We start from the raw sequence: 10,082 nt of genomic DNA on the forward strand, positions 1-10,082 counted from the left end.
ATTGTTTACCTTTCCTGCCATTTTGGCTAAAATTCACAGTCTTTCTGCTTGAAGCTCAGATTTAAAAAGGGAACCTATGCAAGTCTAGTCCATCCTGGGGATTCTGGAATATTCAGTTCGGAGTTCTGAAAAGTCTGATAATATTACTCCTTTATTCTGGTTAGCCTTTTTTTTTTTTAATTCTCCAAAAGACTTTTCCTGTCCATCCCCAGCCTTCCAGGCGCAGGGCTGTTTTATAGGAGAATGCTTGGCATTCTGCTGCAGTAGCCGACTTGGCTCGAATTTGCATCCCAGCTCTGACACTGTAGCTGCCTGTCCTGGGCAAGTTGTTCGACTTCCTAAATCTCTGTTTCTTTATGGACATTGTTATCGGTTGAATCGTGTCCCCCAAAATCCATATGTTGAAGCTCTAACCCCCAATACCTCAGAATGTGACAGTATTTGGAGACAGGCTCTTTAAACTGGTGATTGAGATAAAATGAGGACTCTACACACTCAGCCTAGATACTTTTAGCCACTCCTGTGGCTCCAAATGCCATCTGTAATCCCAGGGTGTCCAAGTCTCTAGCTCCAGGCAGGCCTGCCTTGTGTTTTAGCACCTGATGTCTCACGGGCAGTTCCAACTTAACAAGTGTTACCCCCGACTTGGCTCAGGCAGACCCATGTAATTCTTATAGAAGGTTCCTTACGATGACCTCTATTGGTCATCAGTAGCTTTAAGATATAGAAGGAAGCATTTCTATTGTTTTCTTAATTGTACAAAGGAAGCTCTTTAAAAAAAACAACAAAAAAAAACAACCACAAAAAAGCCTGAGTTCACTCTCTCCATTGCCCAACATCTCCAGAGAGTGGAGAGGAACAGATTGGCCAATGCGGGGGGGGGGGGGGGGGGGGCAACTACAATGAGAGGAAAACTAGAAAAACATTTTAAAGTGGAAAATATGATGCAAAAGATAGTCTAAGGAGAATATTTTACCATATAAACTATGATTCTGTAATATTTCTATAACTTGTCAAAGACCCAGGGGTGTTCCCCAGGGACTCTGTGATGAGAGACAACTTGTGTGGCGGATGCTGCGATGTTCCACCCAAACCCCGCTTGGCTGGAATGACGGATTGAGGACTCACTTCCTCAGTGGCTGGGAGGGTGGCCCTTAGCTGTCACCCCACTTTGGGGATGGCCTTGGCTGAAAAATGGCATCACCCAAGGTCAGCCCAGACCCAAGGACTGATCAGTGTGGGTGTGTAAAGGCCCAGCCCCTCTACCCAGCTTGAGATGACTCTGAAAGACGACACTCTCCTGGTGGGATGGGCTGAGGCCTTTGTTCGTCCTTTGTCACAGCTCAGTTGTTCTCAGCTCAATCCTGCCTCTTTCCCCTGACATGTCCTATACATCAGTGCTGGTCTCAAGATCAGTCCCTGCTTGACATTCTGCTGCGCTTCCCATTGCAGAGCTGCTCTCCAGGGAACCCAAGCTGGGACATATGGACAGAGTCCCCTGGCGTCGGTCTGAGACCCAGCTCTGCCACTCACAGCTGTGTGATCTTGCGCAAGTCTCTTCATTTCTCAAAATACTTTTCCTCTTCTGAATGTCAGCCAGCGTTGCAAATGTCGGTGCCTTGTCTAGAACCAGACAGCCCTGGGTTAGGATTTCAGCTCTGCCACTTTCCTAGCCTGTAGCTTTGGTTATTACTCAACTTGGCCAGACCTCAAGTTCTTTGTCTGCAGACTGGGTAGAGATTATGTCTTTGATCCCACTGTATCCCCAGTAATCACCAACCCTACAGTGGACGATAAATGAGGCTTCCAGCGGGGATGGGGCGGGTTTCTCACCAAGGCCAAGGATTTGGGTTGAAGCGTTGGCTGGAACAGATACGCCTCATTGCTTTAGAGCCTCAAGCATCTCGCCAGGGTATCTGATATCCCGGGGACTCCATCGTCTTCGTGGACCACTCAGAATCTGCGTCATCTTTCAGTTTTCCAGACCACGTTAGCCCTCTGCTCACACTCCTCCGGTCGTTCCTCATCCCGCTCACACTAGAACCCAAAGCCCTAGATAGTCGGAGCCCGGTCTCTGAACCTGTCCCCTGCTTCCTGTGCTCATCCTCGGTCACACTGCTTCCCGGCTGGTCCTAGAGCACTCCGAGCGTGACTCGGGACATCTGTGCTTGTCGCTCCCTCCATCTGGAGTCCTTCCCTAAGATCCTTATGTAAAATAGTGTCCCTGGCCCCCATCCCTCCTCACCCTGGTCTTGACATGGTCTACCCTCTTTCTCTGCGTGACTTTTCTCCATAGCACCACCTGGACGGTCTGTCTATCTGTCTGTGTCTGTCTGTCTGTCATGCACCCAGCAGAGTGGAGGCTCTATGAGGAAGGGAATTTACCTGTATCTTCAGGGTTGTATATTTACAACCCTGGGCACATAGTAAGTGCTCAATAAATAGCACATTGAATGAACATGTTTACAAAACTCCTCCAAAAAGTATCCATTCAGGTCTCAAGTTTCTTGGACTTTTATATGTATTTGGTTTGTTTCTTACAAGAAACAGAATCACAGACTTTTCCAGCTTGAAGAGACGGTAGAAGTCTCTACATTTAGAGTGGAGGAAGCTGTCAGACAGGTTGGGTGACTGGGCTCAAATCCCACCCTTTGAGGTAGTTTGCATTGGAAAGGTTAAGATGCATGTCCTCTCAAAAGCCCTGAAACTTCTAAAATGCAAACCTAAGAAATGGAGGAAAGGAAATCTAACTGGCTAACTTGAACTTTGGCCGGACATACCTTTTCGGTTTTCCTTCCTCATTTGTGGGCCTGGCCCCAACTTGAGCCCCTTCCCTCCACCCTGTTTCCTCTTTCCTGGTTGTCAGGACATCAGCGTGTGCGTGTGGGGGGGGGACCCCTTGTGCGATTTGGTGGCCTCTGCCCACCCCATCCCTCTCTCTTTTGAAAAGAAAATTACAAGAGTCTGCTTTTTTCTGAATTCCGAATATACTGGTGGGTTTAAAAGTCATGGGAATGTGGGAAAATTGGGGGAAATAACCCTAACCACCACAAAGAGGTTCTGGTGACCACTGGGGCAGCCCCTTCATTTTACAAATGAGAAGGCAGAGGCCAAAAGAGAGGAGAAAAAGAATTGGCTCACCTTTATCCCATCCCAAACCGAACTCTTGATTTCCCCTCTGACGTGCCCCTCACCTCCATAAATGGAGTCATTATCCCTCCACTCGCTTCAGCCAGAACCCCAGGAGTTATCCCTGAGGCCTCTCTTTCCATCAGCCAACACCTCCAATCCACCAGCAAATCCTTTGGCTCCACTTTCTAAATATAGTGACGTATGACTCACACACCCTCAGCTGCCTCCACCCCAGGCCAGGTCCTCCTCTTCCTCCTAGACTATTGCAGGGACTTCCTAACTGGTCTCCCTGCACCTGCTCCCACCCCCTCGCACCAAACTGTTCCCCACACAAGAGTCAGAGTGGTCTTTGCAACATGCGCATTGAATTGTGTTTTTTCCCCTGCTCGAATCCTTCCAATAGTTTCCCATCCCTCTTGGAAAAAATCTGAAACTCTACCCTGGCCCACGAGGCCCACGGGATCTGCCTCCTGCTCTGTCTCTCTGCCCTCACCCGCTACCACTCTCCTTCACTTCATTCCAACAAAGCCACCACCCTCATTCCTGCCCCAGGGCCTTTGTACCTGCCTGCCCACGTCGTCCTCGTCAAAGCCCACTCCTCCCTGGCAGTCTAACAGACAGCACCCCATTGTCTGACCCTTCCCTGTGTGGGCCCCCCGTTTCCCCTATTAGGATGTAAGCTCCCTGTGGGCAGAGAGTTGCCTTGTTCGCTGCTGCGTCTCCTGCCCCTAGAACAATGCCTGGTGCATAGCAAGTGCTCACTGAATATTTGTTGAATGGATGATTGGATGAAGGAATGAATAATTTGGTTCCATGACAGGCATCTGCTTCGTGACAGGGTCTGGACTTGAATCCAGGTCTCCTGACTCTCAGGCCAGGCTCTTTCCCCTACAAATTACCATTTTGAAGGTTGAAGAATCACATCTTTAGCTGCAGAGAAAGAAAAATTACCTCTGGCTCCAGCAGCCTCTTTTCCAGGAAGGGCCTGGCTGTCCTTGCGGCAGAATGTACACTCATACTGCAGAGGGGCCGCCACGCACCCCAGCTCCCAGCCACGGCCCGTGGGGACCCTGACGCATGCTCGCTGTGGCACAGCCAGCTCAGCCAGATCCAGCAAATACATATGTTCTGTGCACTGTTCGGGCAATACACACACACACACACACACACACGCACGCACACACTTTGCTTTTAAACAAAGCACCTCAGAAAGGAGTTCAGGCCTTGCCCCTCCCTTCCTGCCAAGCGTGGGGACCAACAGTGGTGGTCTTGGCAGAAGGTCTCTGTTGCTTCTCTTTGTCTCCGAGTCTAAACCATCCATTTCCTCTCATTCAACAGCCTTGTTTTTGTCTGTGGCCTTTCTTATGTGCGCCTGTGTATTTGGTTCTCAGACTTGGTAGCCTCTGCATGTCCTGGCAGGGCCTCACTGGTAAACACTGGATACAAGCGGCCAGGTGGCAGGTGTGCGAGAGCGTCATTGTAAAGGAACCAAACGCCCTAACAATCGAATGCAGGCTCTTGATGATCGTGTAAAAAGTCACCTCCCTCAGGCCGCACCCAGCATTTTCAAACCCGGGACAGGTGAGCCAGCCAGGCTGCCCCTGGTGTGGTGAACAGCGTGGTCTGGGACATTTCGTGGTGGTGGTAGTGGAGTGAGGTGCCCAAGGGAGCTGAGCCCTGGGCTCCCCAGCTTCTCTGCATCATCACATCCCCTGGCGGGGGGGGGGGGGGCGCCCTATCAGCAATCAGGCTCTTTCCTCTCCTCTCCTGCCTCCTTCCAAGGTGCTCTTTGTCCAGCCAGTGAGGGGTGTGGGGCATCGGGCTACCATGACTGTCTTGTGCCCTTGGTGACCAGGACACAGGCCCTTGAAAGTTAGGAAGCGCAAGAGGGAGGGTGGGGCTTGGGTGCGGGAGCCGCGCTGGGCGGGTCCGGTCACGTTCTTGGGGAGCGAGGCCGGAGGAGCCGCGGGAGGGACAGGTCTGCGGCGCGGCAGCAGGGGGCGCCCGCGGCTCCCCTTCGGTGACCCAGGAGGGTCAGGTCTGCAGCGCGGCAGCAGGGGGCGCCCGCGGCTCCCCTTCGGCGACGCAGGAGGGTCAGGTCTGCGGCGCGGCAGCAGGGGGCGCCCGCGGCTCCCCTTCGGCGACGCAGGAGGCCGCAGAGCTCCGACCGCAAGGAAAATTCCGCCGCCGAGAGCAGGCGGGGACACTGCGGCCCTTGCCAGCCCGCACCCCACGGGGTCACCGCGTCCCCGGGCTGCTGCTCCGGAGCTCTCGCCAGCCGGCCTCCGCCCACGCCCACGCCGGCTCCCGGGGGGCCATGCAGCACCCACCCACAGCGGCCCCGCCCGAGCCCCGCACCTTTGGGGGTGACCCTTCAGCTCACAGGGCGACAGGGCCGACCGAGCTCCAGGGGGCCCCTCTTTCAGTATTTACTGCGCGAGAGGAGTCACGGCCACCCCGGCGCAGACACGGCTCCTGCGCGCACATCGGTGGCGCTGCAGTGAGCGCGGCCGCCTCCCCTGCAGGATTCGGGGGGCCGGGGAAGGGAAGGTGCTGCTGTTCTCTTGTGGGCTCCGTTCCCTTGGATAATGCCGGCAGCCTGGAAGGGGGGTGAGAAGGGATTGGGGAGGGGGCGTGGCTGCTCCAGGAAGGTCGTCAGGCCGCGCTGATGCGTCCTAGGTGCCAAGCCATTTTGGGGGTGCTTTATGCTTTATCTCATTTAATCCCCTCAGCAGCCCTTTGAGGCCAGTAGGCATCCTAAGCTCATTTCGTTCATGCGCATCCGGATGCTCCCCCAAGATCGCCCTGCTGGATGCGAGCAGAGCCAGGTTTTGTGCATTTCTCACGGCGCAGGTGAGGGAGAGAGACAGGGACCAGGCGGATCAGGCCCAGGGTCTGGGAGCCCGGCCCTTCCTGCTGGCTTTGCAGCCAACGAGCGGGCAGGGGCCAGGGAGAGGGAGCTGGCAGGGAGGGGCCTCTGCTCCTGACGTGGGACACTCCTCAGGTGGACTTGGGTCAAGGTCCTCTGGGGAGCACGCGGGGTGGTGGGTGGGAGAGGGAGCCACGCTTAGAATTTGCCCTGGGCTAAAATTTTCTAGTTGTACCTTAGACCGCCGTAAAAAAAACACCAACCACCTCAAAACTCACTTTCACAGGAGTTAATCATTTACTTTCTCCGGGGGCCAGCTGACCTTTGCCATGTGCTTGGGGTTTTGTTTGCCTTTCTTAAAAGTCCTGGAGTCTGTAAGTGGAGCAGTGTCCTTTAGGCGAGGAAGAGAGGAATTTGGGGTGCAGCACAAGGCTTGGTTTTCTTCCTGCCTTCTATCTCCCAGGAATCTAGAAACATTTTCTCAGTGAGAGGTTGTAAATTCCGGCCTATAGCTGTGGCCCATTGGGGGGGGGGGGGGCGCTGCACGCGGGAGACCCTAGGAGACAAAATCATACAAGAACAAGTCCAAGCCACACCCATCCTGCCCCCAATTCCTTTACAACCTTGCTCTCATCTGGGTGGCACCTAAGTTTACCGACAGAGATCATTCTCTTTTTTTTTTAATTGAATTTATGGGGGTGACATTGGTTAACAAAATTATATAGGTTGCAATACGGTTCTCTAACACACCACCCCTGTATTGTACTGTGTTCACCACCCCAAGTCAAGTCTCCTTCCGTCACCATTTATCCCCCCTCCCCTCTCCCACCTCCCCACCCACGTTGTTTGTGTCTTCCAGGGTTTGTTTGTTTTTCTTATTCCCGTCACCTTTTCATCCAGCTCCGCAACCCCCTCCCCTCTGACAGCGGTCAGTCCGGAGATCATTCTCCTGATTTCATTGCTACAGAACCCTAATCAGCTTGGCGCATTGAGAGATGCAAGCTGGGAGCTTCTCAACCGTAATACTCCGTTCACCTGAAAGTGAATTTCCCTCCTATAACAAGCAGGGAGGGCAAATTGGCTGTGTGACCTTAGGCGGGTCACCCCACCTCTCTAGGCCTCCGGTCCCCTTCTGTAGGAGGAGTGAGCCCCGGGCTCCTGCCCAGGCCAGTGCTCTGCAGCCGGGGTCCGCCGCCTGCTATCAAAGGCTCGCCCAGCGCCATGGACTATTTTTGGCGCAGTGATTAGAGAGCTTGTCAGGCCACACCCACGTCTCTGACATTCTGACAGCCGCGGGACATTTTCACCAGGCATCCCACCGACGTGCTCCATCCAGACCCAGCGTCCGCCGCTTCCCCTCTTCGCAGCCGACTCCTCTGACGACCCCCCTTCTCTTCCTGGTCCCGGGGCTGGGAGCCCCGATAACCTCTCTGAAGTCCTGCTACTTAGTCTTCAGCCTCCACGTGCACTTGGTTCCTGAGACCTGAACATTTTGGTGGCGATGTGCTCAACTTTGACCCAGTTCGGGCCTTGTCGCCTCTCACGTGGCTCTCGCCACTGCCCTGAGCACCCTCAACAGTGTCCTCGTTTTCATGCTCCACGCTGACCCGTACAAAGTGTCACCCCCGGATCCATCGTACTAACCCGCAGCTCTCGCCAGCCTCTCCCCTGCACAGACCCCTCGAACAATCAGCTGCCGTCCAGGGCCTCGGCGAGGCAGGCCCAACCTGACCCCGCACGTGCCCTGCACCTCAGCCGAACTGGCGTCCCCCACCCAGCCCAGCTGTCCTGTCCGTCCCATTCTGCACCTTCTGTCTGCAGCACACACGGGTCCCCTACCTGCCTAGCAACTACCTCATCTGGCAGATGCTGCTTTTTCTTGAAAGTTCCCGGAGGCCCCATTAAGGATCAATGTCTCGTTTACTGATGCAGCTCACAAATATCTACGGAGCACCAGCTACGTGGCTGGCGCTGGGGATTCCATGGCCAGTAAGACGTGGGAGAATGTCTCGTTGTTTTTTAATTTTTTGATTATAGCTGACATACTCTGTTAGTCTTAGATGTACAACATGGTGATTAGATATTTACGTACCTTACAAAGCGATCGCCCTGGTGTGTCCCTCTTCTATTTGTTCGTATTTCTTCTTGAGATGTTTGCTAGAATTCACCAGTGAGACCGTGTGGGCCTGCAGATTTCTTTTTCACGGGGGTTTTAACTGTGCGTTCAGTGTCTTTAATCGTTATAGGACTATTCAGATCTTCTATTTCATCATCACTGAACTGGTAGTTTGTGGTTTTCGGGGAACTGGTCCCTTTCACCTAAATTGTCAGATCTGTGTGTGTAGAGTTGTTGGTAGCAGTTCCCGTATCTCATTAATTAATGTCTGCAGCAGCTGCAGTGAGATCGTTCATTCCCGATACTGGTACTTTATGTCGTCTTTCCTTTTTTATTAGGTGATTGTCAATTTTATAGATCTTTCCAAAGAACCATCTCTTGGTTTCATTGATTTCCCTATTGTTCTTCTGTTTCCAGTTTCACTGATACAATGTATCTGCTCTTATTTGGTTGTTTCCTTCCTTCTGCTTGCCTGAGATTGATTGTGTTCTTCCCGTTCCAGGTCCTTAAGGTATAAGCTGAGATGACTGATCTGATACCTTTGTTCTTTCTAACACAGCATTTAATCCTATAAGATTCCCCCTAAGCCCTGCTGTAGGTACAACTCATACATTTTGGAGTGTTATGTTTTCGTTTTCATTCAGGTTCAAAATATGTTTCCATTTTCCTTGAGACTTCCTCTCTGACTAATGGAGCATTTTTCAGTGTTTTGTTTAATTTCCAAGTGTTTTCCCCACATGTGCGTTTACAGCCATTAAACCTAGGAAAGCTGCCGGTATCTAAAGAAGTCGTTGTTTTGAAAACGAAATAATTTATTGAACACCTTTTGTGTGCAGAGTACTAGGTTGGATGCATGAGATTTAGCTCCAACCTTCAAGGACCCGACTGTCAGGAGGGAAACCCAGGTGCTCATGTAAACGAACGGGATAATGGTGGTCAGTGATGCAAGCACAGAGCAGTGTGGTAACTGAGGCGGTCGAGGTCAAGAGTGTGAGGTGGGCCTTGAGAAAGGGTAGGATTCCTACGGTGACGGTCTTAGGGAGAGCCATTTCTAGTCACAGGGAACTTTGCCTGGCAGTGTCAGTAGCTCGTGCCCGGTGGGCACCGCTCCTCCCAGTGCCCAGCTGAGCCTGCTGCCACTGGCACACGTGGTCTGCTCAAGTCACACTCATCTGGGGTGTGAACTAATCAGACTCACTAGACTAAGGCTCTTCCAAAAGTCAACGGCAGCTCCTAAAGCCCTTAGAGAAATGGGTATTGGTCAGTGTTTTCTGGGCCCGCAGAGGTGAAGGTGAGTTGACAAAAATTTCATATAGAAAGATGATCTGACTCCCCTCACATCCTGCAATCTCCCAGGGACAGTCTGGCCTTCTGCTTTGTCAGAAATTAAAATCAGCAGCTCTTTGGCAGATCCTGGGGCAGGCCGCCATGCTGTGAACGTAAGTTGAATTAGCTCTGGGATTTTGACTTCTCTGGCCTACAGAAGCCAGGGCAGTGCTGGTGTCGCTGAAGCCAAAAGAGAGTGGAATGGCAGGGGGTGGGGGAGAGAATATTTGCTTCAGGCCTAAGGGCTCTTGCTCACTGCATGAGGTAGAAATAGTTTCCATGCCTTTGAGACACGGGAGAGTTTGACCAACAAGAAAGAATTCTGGGGAGAGTGAGAATGAACAGCCCAAAGTCCTTAGAACCAGGTCCTTGTCATTCTTCCTGAAGGTTCCATACATAGGTCACTTCCTTTCCTATTTTGTTTCAAAAACTGATTTGCAGGGTCTGCTTTCAACTCAACCAGACTTAAAGCAGTGTTCCTGAAATTTTGGAATTTGCGTTTTGCCGTCAATTTACTTTGCGCTTGCATGTTTTGGTTTTTACTGAAGAATGATCGGCCTATGTTGGTGACTTAGCAAGAAGAAAGTACTTGTTTTACATCTTCTAGCAAAGATGAAAATAACTAGATTTAATTTCACA

Source organism: Miniopterus schreibersii, assembly GCF_964146895.1.
Source record: "Miniopterus schreibersii genome assembly, chromosome: 19".
Lineage (NCBI taxonomy): Eukaryota > Metazoa > Chordata > Mammalia > Chiroptera > Miniopteridae > Miniopterus > Miniopterus schreibersii.